We start from the raw sequence: 10163 nt of genomic DNA on the forward strand, positions 1-10163 counted from the left end.
ATTTGCCCCTTGAATTTGCAGGTCCTTGGGACCAATGTCTTTCTCCTCCACCTCATTGGACCACCTGCCTCCTGTTGATAAAAGAGCTTGGTTTCACCAGACACATAGCTCAAAAGCTGCTCAGATGTAAGGCATATATTCATAATTGCCTGGAAAAGTGGAGATCACAAAGAGGAGAACATCACCACAGCCCTACACACATACATAATTTACCAAATACATCTCTGCTCTCCTTACCTCAGGATGTAGCTAGGCTGGAAATTGTTCAAAAAGCAATGGATAGCCAAAGGTCTGCCTGGCTTTTGAAGGGGAGCGTATAAATAGACCAGCATTTCCATCTGCAACCTGAGTTGTGGCTTGGGGACTTCATATTTAATAGCCCACAGTGGAGTTTTCCATCCCTGATTGGAAGAGCATTAGTGGGAAGCACAGCTGACACTGCCTTGGGGATCCCCCATCTCCCAGCTGCAATGGCACTGTGCAGACCTGTAGCACAGAGCACGCAGAAGAATCTGGGGAGCACAAGCACGGTTGTTTGTGCCCAGGCTCCTGGTGCTCATCTCCATGCCCTGCCAGGTACACGGAGCAGATCTCGGGGGGAAAAAAACAAAACAAAACCACACACTCCTCTTCTTGCACTCTGTCAGGAGGAAAGCAGGGGCTGCACGGCTGCCTCTGAGCTCTCTGGTGCTGAGCTTCCACCCACTCACATCGCAATAAGCCACTAAGTGGCTTTTGAAACCATTAGGCAGCTGCTGCACGCAGGGCGCTCTGTGCTGCACGGGATGCGCCGTCATCCTGCAGACCCTGAGCAGGCACATTTTGGAGAGGCCAACACGAGGAGCATCTCTGGGATGTGACATTTTTCTCTCTACGTGGGAAAGCTCAGGAAAAGTCTGAAAAGGGCACTGAAACACAAAATGAGGCACCAGGGTGGGGAGGAAGGAGGTAGTGGGGCAGCGGTGGGGATGAGGCCATGCTGTGCTCATGGGGCACAGGCCAGCCGGGTACCAGCTTGCAAGAATCCCTTTTGGGAAATGGACCCAGGCTTGCAGGATTCTCTTTTGGGAAATCTCGGTTTCTTGGCACTGTCAGAGCCAGGAGAGGGCAGCAGCAGCCCAGGCTGCAGGTCAGATTCCCGTCCCAACACAGCACTTATTTTTTTCCTCCAAGAAAGCCACAAAATAAAAAATCAACACATCTAGGCAGCAAGCAGAAGGCAAAAACCTGCTGGGCAGAGCAATGGTACTCATTTGATGCTCAAGATTGTTTGCTTTCTTTGTGGAAGAGGGAAAAAAGATCATTATTTGAAATCAATTTGGAGATATGAGATACCCATAGCGATTTTTCAGACTTCTGAAGCTAAAGCAGCTCTAAAGATATCACTCAGAGCACTGCACATTGACACACGGGCACTGTGTTTCAATCCTGGCTTTTCCATACAGCCTTGCCATCAGTTGGGCTCAACTGACTTCTTTACCTTCACTCCCTCTAAAAATCACAGCAAAGCAAAAACTGTGGCTTACTGACACCACTGTTCTGAAATGAGTCATTAGAAAGGAGTCTTTCCAGACACATCCTGGTTGTGTGTCTCTAAATATAATGACATAAGAGAACAGCTTGCAGCTCATTAGGCTTCAGCCTGCATGCACTTGGGTTCTGCTCTACACCCACCTCATCTGCCAGGTGGGCAACCAGTCCTCTCCACCCCATGCTTGGATGGGGGCCCTGTCAGCTGGCTCTGATACCTTTCTTTTGCTGTACCTCCCACCAGCACCTCCTGCAGTTCTCCATCTGGCATGGAGCAGGTTTGCTGGGGGGGGAAGTTGCCAAGGGCATCCACACTTCCTATTGCATACATTGGAAGTACCTCTACGAGCTTTGGGATGCAAAGGAACTAGGCTGATGAATGAAATGGTCTTCAGTGCTTGCCTAGAGAGGTTCTAGATGCCCTGTCCTTGAAGGCATTCAAGGTCAAGTTGGATTGGACCCTAGGCAGCCTGATTTAGCAGATGGAAACCCAGCCCAGGGCAGGGGAGTGTGGAGCCAGATGATCTTTAAGGTCCCTTCCAACCCAACCATTCTCTGACTATGATCTAGCTTTCATCTGGAACCCCACCAACAGGCTAGGTGTCACCTCCTCCATCCATCCATCCATTGTTCTTTCTTACCACAGCACCATGGGCTGAGGAAGGAAGCAGCATGGCTGCCTCTAAACTCTCCCCAGCTAGCACTGCACTCACACCATCTGTTAGGTGGCACTGCCAGGATCGCAACCAGGCTGCAGAACCTACAAGGGCCACAAGATGCATCCACCATAGACCCCACTTTTCTTTTTCCCTGAGAGGATGCCAAGTTTCTTAAGGTTACCAAGTCAAAGGGAACTTTGTATTCTTGCCACTGATGCATGAAATTTGCATTACTACCATCACTTTGAACTTCTCCTTCCCAGCACACTGGTTTTCAGTTTCCTTCTGAAGTCAGAGAAGACAGCCAGATACAGGGCTCACAGAATCACACTTGCAACACCACAGCACGACAGAAAGCACAGCAACATAGTAGCAAAGTTCCAGGCAGCAGCAAAGTAAGGATATACTCAAATACAACGGTTCTAGACACAGAAACAAAAGAAATAACCTGCTTACCTTTAGAAGGCCTCAGGTGGGCAGAGATCTCCAGCAAGATACCCTCACCTCCTCTACCAGCCCTTAAATGAGGTCTGGGTGGGGGTTGGTCCTGGCTCCATCCCTTCCAATCACTCAGGTACACTGCATGCACCTGAGCTCCCCTGGGTTGGCCCTGCCTTCCACCAGGTGCTCAATCACTGCTTCAGGCCATGACTTAGCATTTCTGCCACAGTGCCCTACAAGCAGGGCACACGTGAAGCATGAGACACCCCACACACAGCTTCCCACAAGCTGAGCTTTGTGTTGACATCAGCTTTTGGACAGGAGCAGGTGTGGATGCAACTGAGACTTATTAGCTTCACCTTTTTTCTTTGTAAATGAGAGTTTTCATCCCCCAGGTGAGAGGATTTGACAAGATCTAGCTGGATGGTCTGATAATTTTATTTTTTTTTTTTTAACTTGAAAACTGCTGATTTTTTGCAGCACTGTTGAGACACGTCCTGGGCTGCATGCCTGCAGGCAGTAAAGGCTTACAGGTACGCCTATGTATTTGGGTGAGGGTTTCAAGATGATTTCATGCCTTTGTCAATGAGAAGCCATAAATGGACACAATCAGCAATATGATCACACCTTGAAGCACACAAGCCAGCCTTAGGGCACTGGATGGTGAAAAGGAGAATGGGACAAACAAAGGAGGTACAGAAGTAGAGCTCCTATAGGGCTGCCAGAATGGGGCTGGCACCACAGTGAGCATCATCTGGGCTTCCCTAGGGAACATCAGCAGCCGCCCGAGCCAAAATAGTCATTAACAGCTTGTGGAAGATCAGCAGTTCTCCAGCTTTAATATGGTGTGTACTGCGTGCATGCACCAGGAGTGCCCTGTTCCTTATGCTGGCTGCTGGTGATGGAGCTGTCAGCTGACTGTGTGCTTTTTAGCCTGGTTTCCAAAAGGAAACAAAGCTCAAGCAACCATGTTCTGTCTTGTAGTTCCCTCTACAGCCTTCAAATGGAGGCTGCCTCCAGGTCCTGCTCCCAGGAGATGTCCTTGTGCGCAGACACAGCTAGCCAGGAGGAGAACCCTATGGATTTATCTGTGTGGGAGAACAGAGCAGCTGCAAGCACCCTAATTCCTCCTTAGCAGAGTGCCTGCGCTGAGCTCCTTCTTTCTTTTTCTCCAGCTGCGTGGGCTCAGCAGTGCTGTAGCAGCAATGTCATTTTTATTCCCATGCAACATGGTCTGGATGACCACGTATGCAACCGAAAGGATCGGTCAAGTATTTGAGCCTTGACTTCTGAGGGGAAAGAAGAAATCTGTCATGCTGTTGTCTCCAGCAAGCAACATATGGAAAAGGCCAGCTCTGCAGATAAAGAAAAAGAGAGCATTAAGAAAAGGGACAGGGAGCAACCCCAGCAGAGGTCAGGCAGCCCAGGGGAGCTCCGCAGCCAGCTGCTAAGGGACCCAGGAGCCATGTAGCATCTCGAGCCCAAAAGTAATTAATGGGGCCAGGCTACCAGCACTGTGTTAAAGGAGAACTGCCTGTTTATGACATCCAACCTTGAAATATTTTTTTTTTCCTGTTGCCTGAAGCACTGATGTGTCTGGGCATGGAGATTTTTCTTTTAATTCCACATTCGTTATCCAAGTTCCATGGATGATCATGTGTTTGAATAAAACAGTGTTCCCTCCAAGACAAGACTGGGCTAAACACAGACTTTTTGCAGCAACAGCATTTTTTGGAGCTGGATTCCATGCACCCATCCAGACTAGAAATAGTTTCACCCATGTCTAACTGGATACAAACAAGGCAGCCCCCAGGGAGCTTGCTGCAATTTGGTTCCAGGCTTCAAAGGCAATCACAGCAATAACAGGGGAACACTGGTAGTGTTAGAAGCACAAGATTGCAGAGACTGGCAAACTCTTTCAAGCCACTCCTGGTGTTTCTGCCCATGCAGCAGCAGCTCAGGAAGGCACGGCAGAGCAGGTATGGTGCATGCAGACCACGAACACATCTGAATACTGCCCAAAGAAGAGGTGGCAGCAATAACATCAGTGAACTCTCCTACTCTGCCCTTTCTTTTTACGTTGCCTTTTTTCTTCACAGCATTGTAACAGGAAGAGATGAAAGCAGCATATATACCTCCTTGCTAAGCACCTCCTTGCAAACATCCCATGAAGACCCAGTCGGCCATCCCAGAGAGCAGCCACCAAGGAGGAGATAAAACAGTCTTTAGGTCCTGTGAAAGCTCTCAAGTCAACTAACACACTTTCTTCAGCAGGTTGAGTGGTTGCTAAATGAGGAGAGGAAGGTGTCAGGATTATTTCCAAGCAAATTGTTTATCTTCTCCCATGAGTGCCTGGAGATCAGGCACATGTGCACATATTTTCCAAGCTTTTTCTCTGCATTCTGCACACTCTTGCTGCTCCTACTCCTGGAAAGTGAGGCCGGCGTAGCTGTATCACAGGAGATGTAAACGTAGTAAGTGTGCTTGGACCTCAAGTTTTCTTCTGGAAATCATTCATGTCTTTTCTTAGGTCAAAACCACAAGCTGTTTTTAGAAATGTTTTAAACACACCTCCTCATTTGGATACATATGAATGGCAACAACACATTGACGTGTGCGTTGATTTAGCTGGCCTCTGGGGAAAGCTGCATGATGCCCCAGGGAGCTGCAAAACCCTGCATGCAACTTGAAGCAAGAGAGAAGCTTAGAAGTCTGGCAGTGGGACGTGCAGGACCAGCCAGCAGCATCCCATTGCCCTCTTCCCCATAGTTTTCCCCTTCACGTCATGAACCAGACAGATCGTTTCAATTGCATCAGCTGGAGGGATCCATTAGCTCAAACAAAAAAGAGTGGAAGAGTTTTTATGAGCGAACCTCTCCCTTATTTCCCTCTAATTGCACCAGTTTTTGGCTCCAGCACTCCTTTGAAAGGAATTACGTTTGCAGTGTGGCCGCTTGGGGTTGGCTTAATGGCACAGATGGCTATACCCACAGCTATACCCAACCTCTGTACAGACATGTCTTGAGTAACCTTGATGCTGAATGTTAAAATATGAATGTGAAAAGATTGGAAAATGTCAGAGAGGTTGCAGCAGAAGTACAAGTGTTGGAGCTGGGGAGGCTGGGGCCGAGACATGGGGCATGTGAGAAGGACTCCTGTCCCCCAGCTGATCACTGCTAGCTTTAAAAATAAGAAAAACAACTCTATTTTGCTTCTTTAAAGCCTGAGAGTGCTTGGAGACACTGCTGAAGTAAAAGGGAGGCACTTTGCTAAATCTTTTAAGTGAAAAACAGCAGGATTAAATCCCACTTTTGATGTAAGCCTCTACTCCATCTTCAAGGGCAGAAGCAAGTCCCCTCCAGCCCTGCCCGGTGCCTCCGTATTGGATCACTCCAATGCTAACGTAAATACAGCCCTTTGAAAAAGGACAAATGTTTTCTCAGCTGCTATTACGCCTTTCAAAAGAAGGAGTGAATGAAATTTTTATGTCTGTAGATATAAATATATACAGTCAACAAACGCTCCTCAGTAAGAAGCTATCTTCACTGGAAATCACGCTGTGCATCCATGGACACTCTTTGACCATACTGTGCTCCTCAACTCTTGTCACTGTCCTTTCTCTCAGTGCCTCTCCTTTTACAAACTCCTACATGGGCCGATGGAAGTAGCAGCAAATCAATCTTGCTCAGCACATTGTCAGCCCAGGCTCCTGGTGTCCCCAAGACTTCCCTTACGTGACGGCATGCAGCAGTGGGCTGAAGGGCCGAGGTGCAGGGTGATGGGGGCTGCTGTGCCCTCAGGTGTGTGAACGCCCTCTCAAAATAATACAGAGCATGCTACTAAATTGAATTTTTTTCCCTTAATTAGTCTGCTTGAATTTAAGCAAAGCCAATGTGCTACTTTTCCAGTCTTCCCACCTCTGTGCTGTAGGCTTTGGAAAGGCTGGCTCGTAATTTAGAGCACGCCAGCTACAGACTCCAGTAGGTTTATTGCTTGTAATAATATACAGCTTTGGCTTCACTTTGTGAGGCCATTGCTCTCCCTCAGAGACAGAATGCTACACTGAACATGTAAGTATTTTTAGCAGTGCTGTTCTCCTTCTCCAGTAAAGCCATAAAAACCAAGGACACAGACATCTGAAGCATCTTTTCACAGCTTTGGATAATTTAGCATTGGCCACAACCCCATGGTTTGCAGCGTGCACCAGCCCAGAGAATGGCAACAGCAAACAACAGCCTGTGCTGCGAGCACAAGCACCAGTCATGTTCTCTGCTGCATAACTTACAGAATTATGGAATATCCTCAGTTGGAAAGGACCCACAAGGATCACCAAGGCAAACTCTATGTATGAGAGCCGTGTCCAAACGCTCCTTGAGATCAGGCCGTTTGGAGATGTAGACTGCCATGAGGCCTCCCCTCTGCATCCTCTGGGACAGAAAGCAGCTTGCCGGGTTACTGGGATGGCCATGGCCTCAGGCATCATTCGCTAGGAGCTCTGACAGCCCCTCCAGCACCAAACAGGACAGGGATTTTGCTTGTGGAAGCTTGCCAGGCTTCAGAAGGCACTCTTAGTATCTCCTGGCTGAGGAACTGAGAGCAATGTTCTAGCAGCTTAGCGATGATTCAAATTTTCCTTTGAAGTGCCAATGAGATTAAAATAAAAGACTTTTTTTTTTTTTTTTTTTTAATTTTCAGATCACCAGAAAAATCAGGCTTAATTCTGGTGGGAAACAGGAACAAAACTGCCTCTGTGTTGACCACAGCACAGCACTGTCACATGAAGTGCAAAGAGGTGACGTGGTGAAACTGAGAGCGCTTCAGATTCAACGTTGCAGTTCCTCTTCTTGGCTGTGCTGGGGACCAAGAGCTGGTGTGAGGCTTGTCCTGCTCATCCTCTTGCCTCCCAGCAGATCAGTGACCACAAAGCTCTCAGTGCCTCACAGTGCTCTAGCGTGCCATTCAGTGGATTGGAAGGGACTTGGGATCAAGGTCACGTTCCAGTATGGGATGGAGCATTCTGGAGGTGGGAACTCACCTTTATCTAGCTTCGGTGTGGAATAATGCAAGTACGAGAGAAGGTCATGAGATAGGACCAGCAGTGGAAACAATAGATTGGTTTCTTTAGCCCTTTGTTCTGAGCTCAGCTTTAGCCATCCAAGCTCTGACAAAAGTAGAGATATGACATCAAAGGCCTGGAGTACAAGTGTTATGGGGAGCAGGTAAGGGAGCTGAGATGGGTAGCCTGCAGAAAAGAAGGCTCGGAGGAGACCTCATTGCTCTCTGCAACTCCTTGGGAGGAGGTTGTGACAAAACAGGTCAACTGGGTAACAGCAATAGGATGAGAGGTGATGACCTTAAGCTGTGCCAGCTTTAGGGTGAATATTAGGAAAGACTTCTCTGAAGGAGCACCGAGGCACCAGCATGGGCTGTCCAGGGAGGTGGGGGAGTCGCCACCTCTGGAGGTGTTCCAGAACAGTGGAGATGTGGCACTGAGGGACGTGGTTTAGTGGGCAATATTGGTGGTAGGTCAATGGATGGACCTGATGGTCTCAGAGGTCTTTTCTAACTTTAACGACTCTATGATACTATGATGGAGAATGAAAGCTGTAGTGCTATCAATAGCTTTGGGCCAAGGAACGAGAGGAAGCTCCTTCTGAGATTGAAGTCTGAAATATGTTTGTAAGGAAGTTGGAAATCATTTCCCCAACACATTTTTAGTTTTTTTTCTTGTGGAAGGGAAGTCTTTTTTATATGACCTTGCCTGAACAGCCTCTGGACCTTGCCTCTGGTCAGTCATGTGGTTGACCCAGGAGTGCTCTATTTCCCACAGACTCTGCTTGAACGTGCAGTGCACTTCCAGGTCTTGCACGGTGGTGTAAAGTTCAGCTGAGGATCACTCTGTTTAGCTCTGCTGCAGGCTCATAATCCCAGTGGGTCAAAATGTTTAGAGTTGAAGAGGTTACGGGCTTTTCTGTGGAGTATTTAAACTCCATCTGTCAAACCACTTGGATAAAAGAAATTTATAGACTCTGCCAGCAGTATATTAAGTTAGCTGTTAGCTGTTTCCTTGTCTTTGGTTTGGTGAAATGTATTGTTTTCATGTTGCCCTAAGAAAATAACTAAACCATGGCAAATTTATGGCTACAAAAATTACGAAACCTAGATTGACAGAAAAACAGTACCAGTGAAGAAATGGAATTCAAGGAACCACATGTGGGTGAGAGGCATGTGAAGAAACCTCTTGGCAAGGCCATCGGAACAACTTGGGGGCCTGATCTTCTCAGAAAGCCATCTGAGAGACTCGAGACCTGCTTCATCTTCAACTTAACTGCACACAGAATCCACACAAGGAGCTTGCACACTAAAAGAAGAATCACAGAAAATGAGACAAGACTTTTTTTCTCAAGGTCCAAACAACAAGACTGAAAATGGGGAAGTTTGGTACTTCACTTTTGCAGAAAACACTTAATGTCGCTCCCCTGACCATTGTTTGGTACTTCAGTATAAAATACAGATGCAAGTCTGATAAATCAAAGGCTTCACAGGTTGCTTTCTTTCCATTTACAAGAGAAATGGCAGTGCAGGGCCATGTGATGTCATCTAGGCAACTGTGAGGCCACTTCAGTTCCTCCTGGCACTTTGAAGAAGGTCAGTGTTTGACCAGGGACCGTGTAAGTGAGGCTGTGTCTCGAGCAATGTCAGCTCTAGGACACGATAAGCACTGCTCGAGTGCCTGTCACTGCAACACCCCAGCCAAGATAGCTTTTCTACTCTCTACTGTTCTGATAAAACAAATATTTCCATTGACTGAGTGCTGTTTCCCCACTGCAGCCCTTTCTCCCTCCCCCTGCTATTGCCTGGGCATCTCCCACGCCCCCCAGAACAACAGCCTAAGCTCATTTCAGTGTAGCAGCAAGGCAGGAGCACTTCATAGCACTTTATGTGAGCATAGGAATTGCAGGCCAGCTGGTGAGGGGCAGCCATGTTACCTAGTTCTTCCTCTTCCAGCTTCCACAAAAGGTGTCCTCTTCCTCAGCTGCTAAATAAATTCAACACAATTCCAAGATCTTTGCCCATCACATAAAAGGAAGGTGTTTACTGGGGTGATAAACAACCAACCCGATGCCTCCACCAGGTAGGACTAAAAAGGACAAGAAACCACAGAACCACAAACTCGTTGAGATTGTCAAGGACCTCTGGAAGTACTCTAAATGCCTAAATATTACAAGTAGAGCTGAACACAGTATAAATACCCAGCTAAATCAGGCTTGAAACCACTGCTTAGAAATGCATGACAGCACAAACAGTACAGCTTGCTATTTGTTTTGGTAGGAGGACTGGTGTCAATGTGGTTGTTGCACAGGGAGTGAGAAAGCAGACACACTCTTACAGCCCCCAAATTTGGGCTGAGTTAGGAATATAGTTTAAGGGCCATTGTGGTTTAGGAGCTAGTAGCTCAGGGCTCCTCCGGCTGCATGGTTGTCCCACAAGGAGAGCCCATGGGACTCTGGAAGCATTTTCCTGGTTTAACAG

The sequence above is a fragment of the Centrocercus urophasianus genome, unplaced genomic scaffold, assembly GCF_019232065.1.
Source record: "Centrocercus urophasianus isolate 14NV4802_14NV808 unplaced genomic scaffold, USGS_Curo_1.0 seq_19, whole genome shotgun sequence".
In the NCBI taxonomy this organism is placed as follows: Eukaryota; Metazoa; Chordata; class Aves; order Galliformes; family Phasianidae; genus Centrocercus; species Centrocercus urophasianus.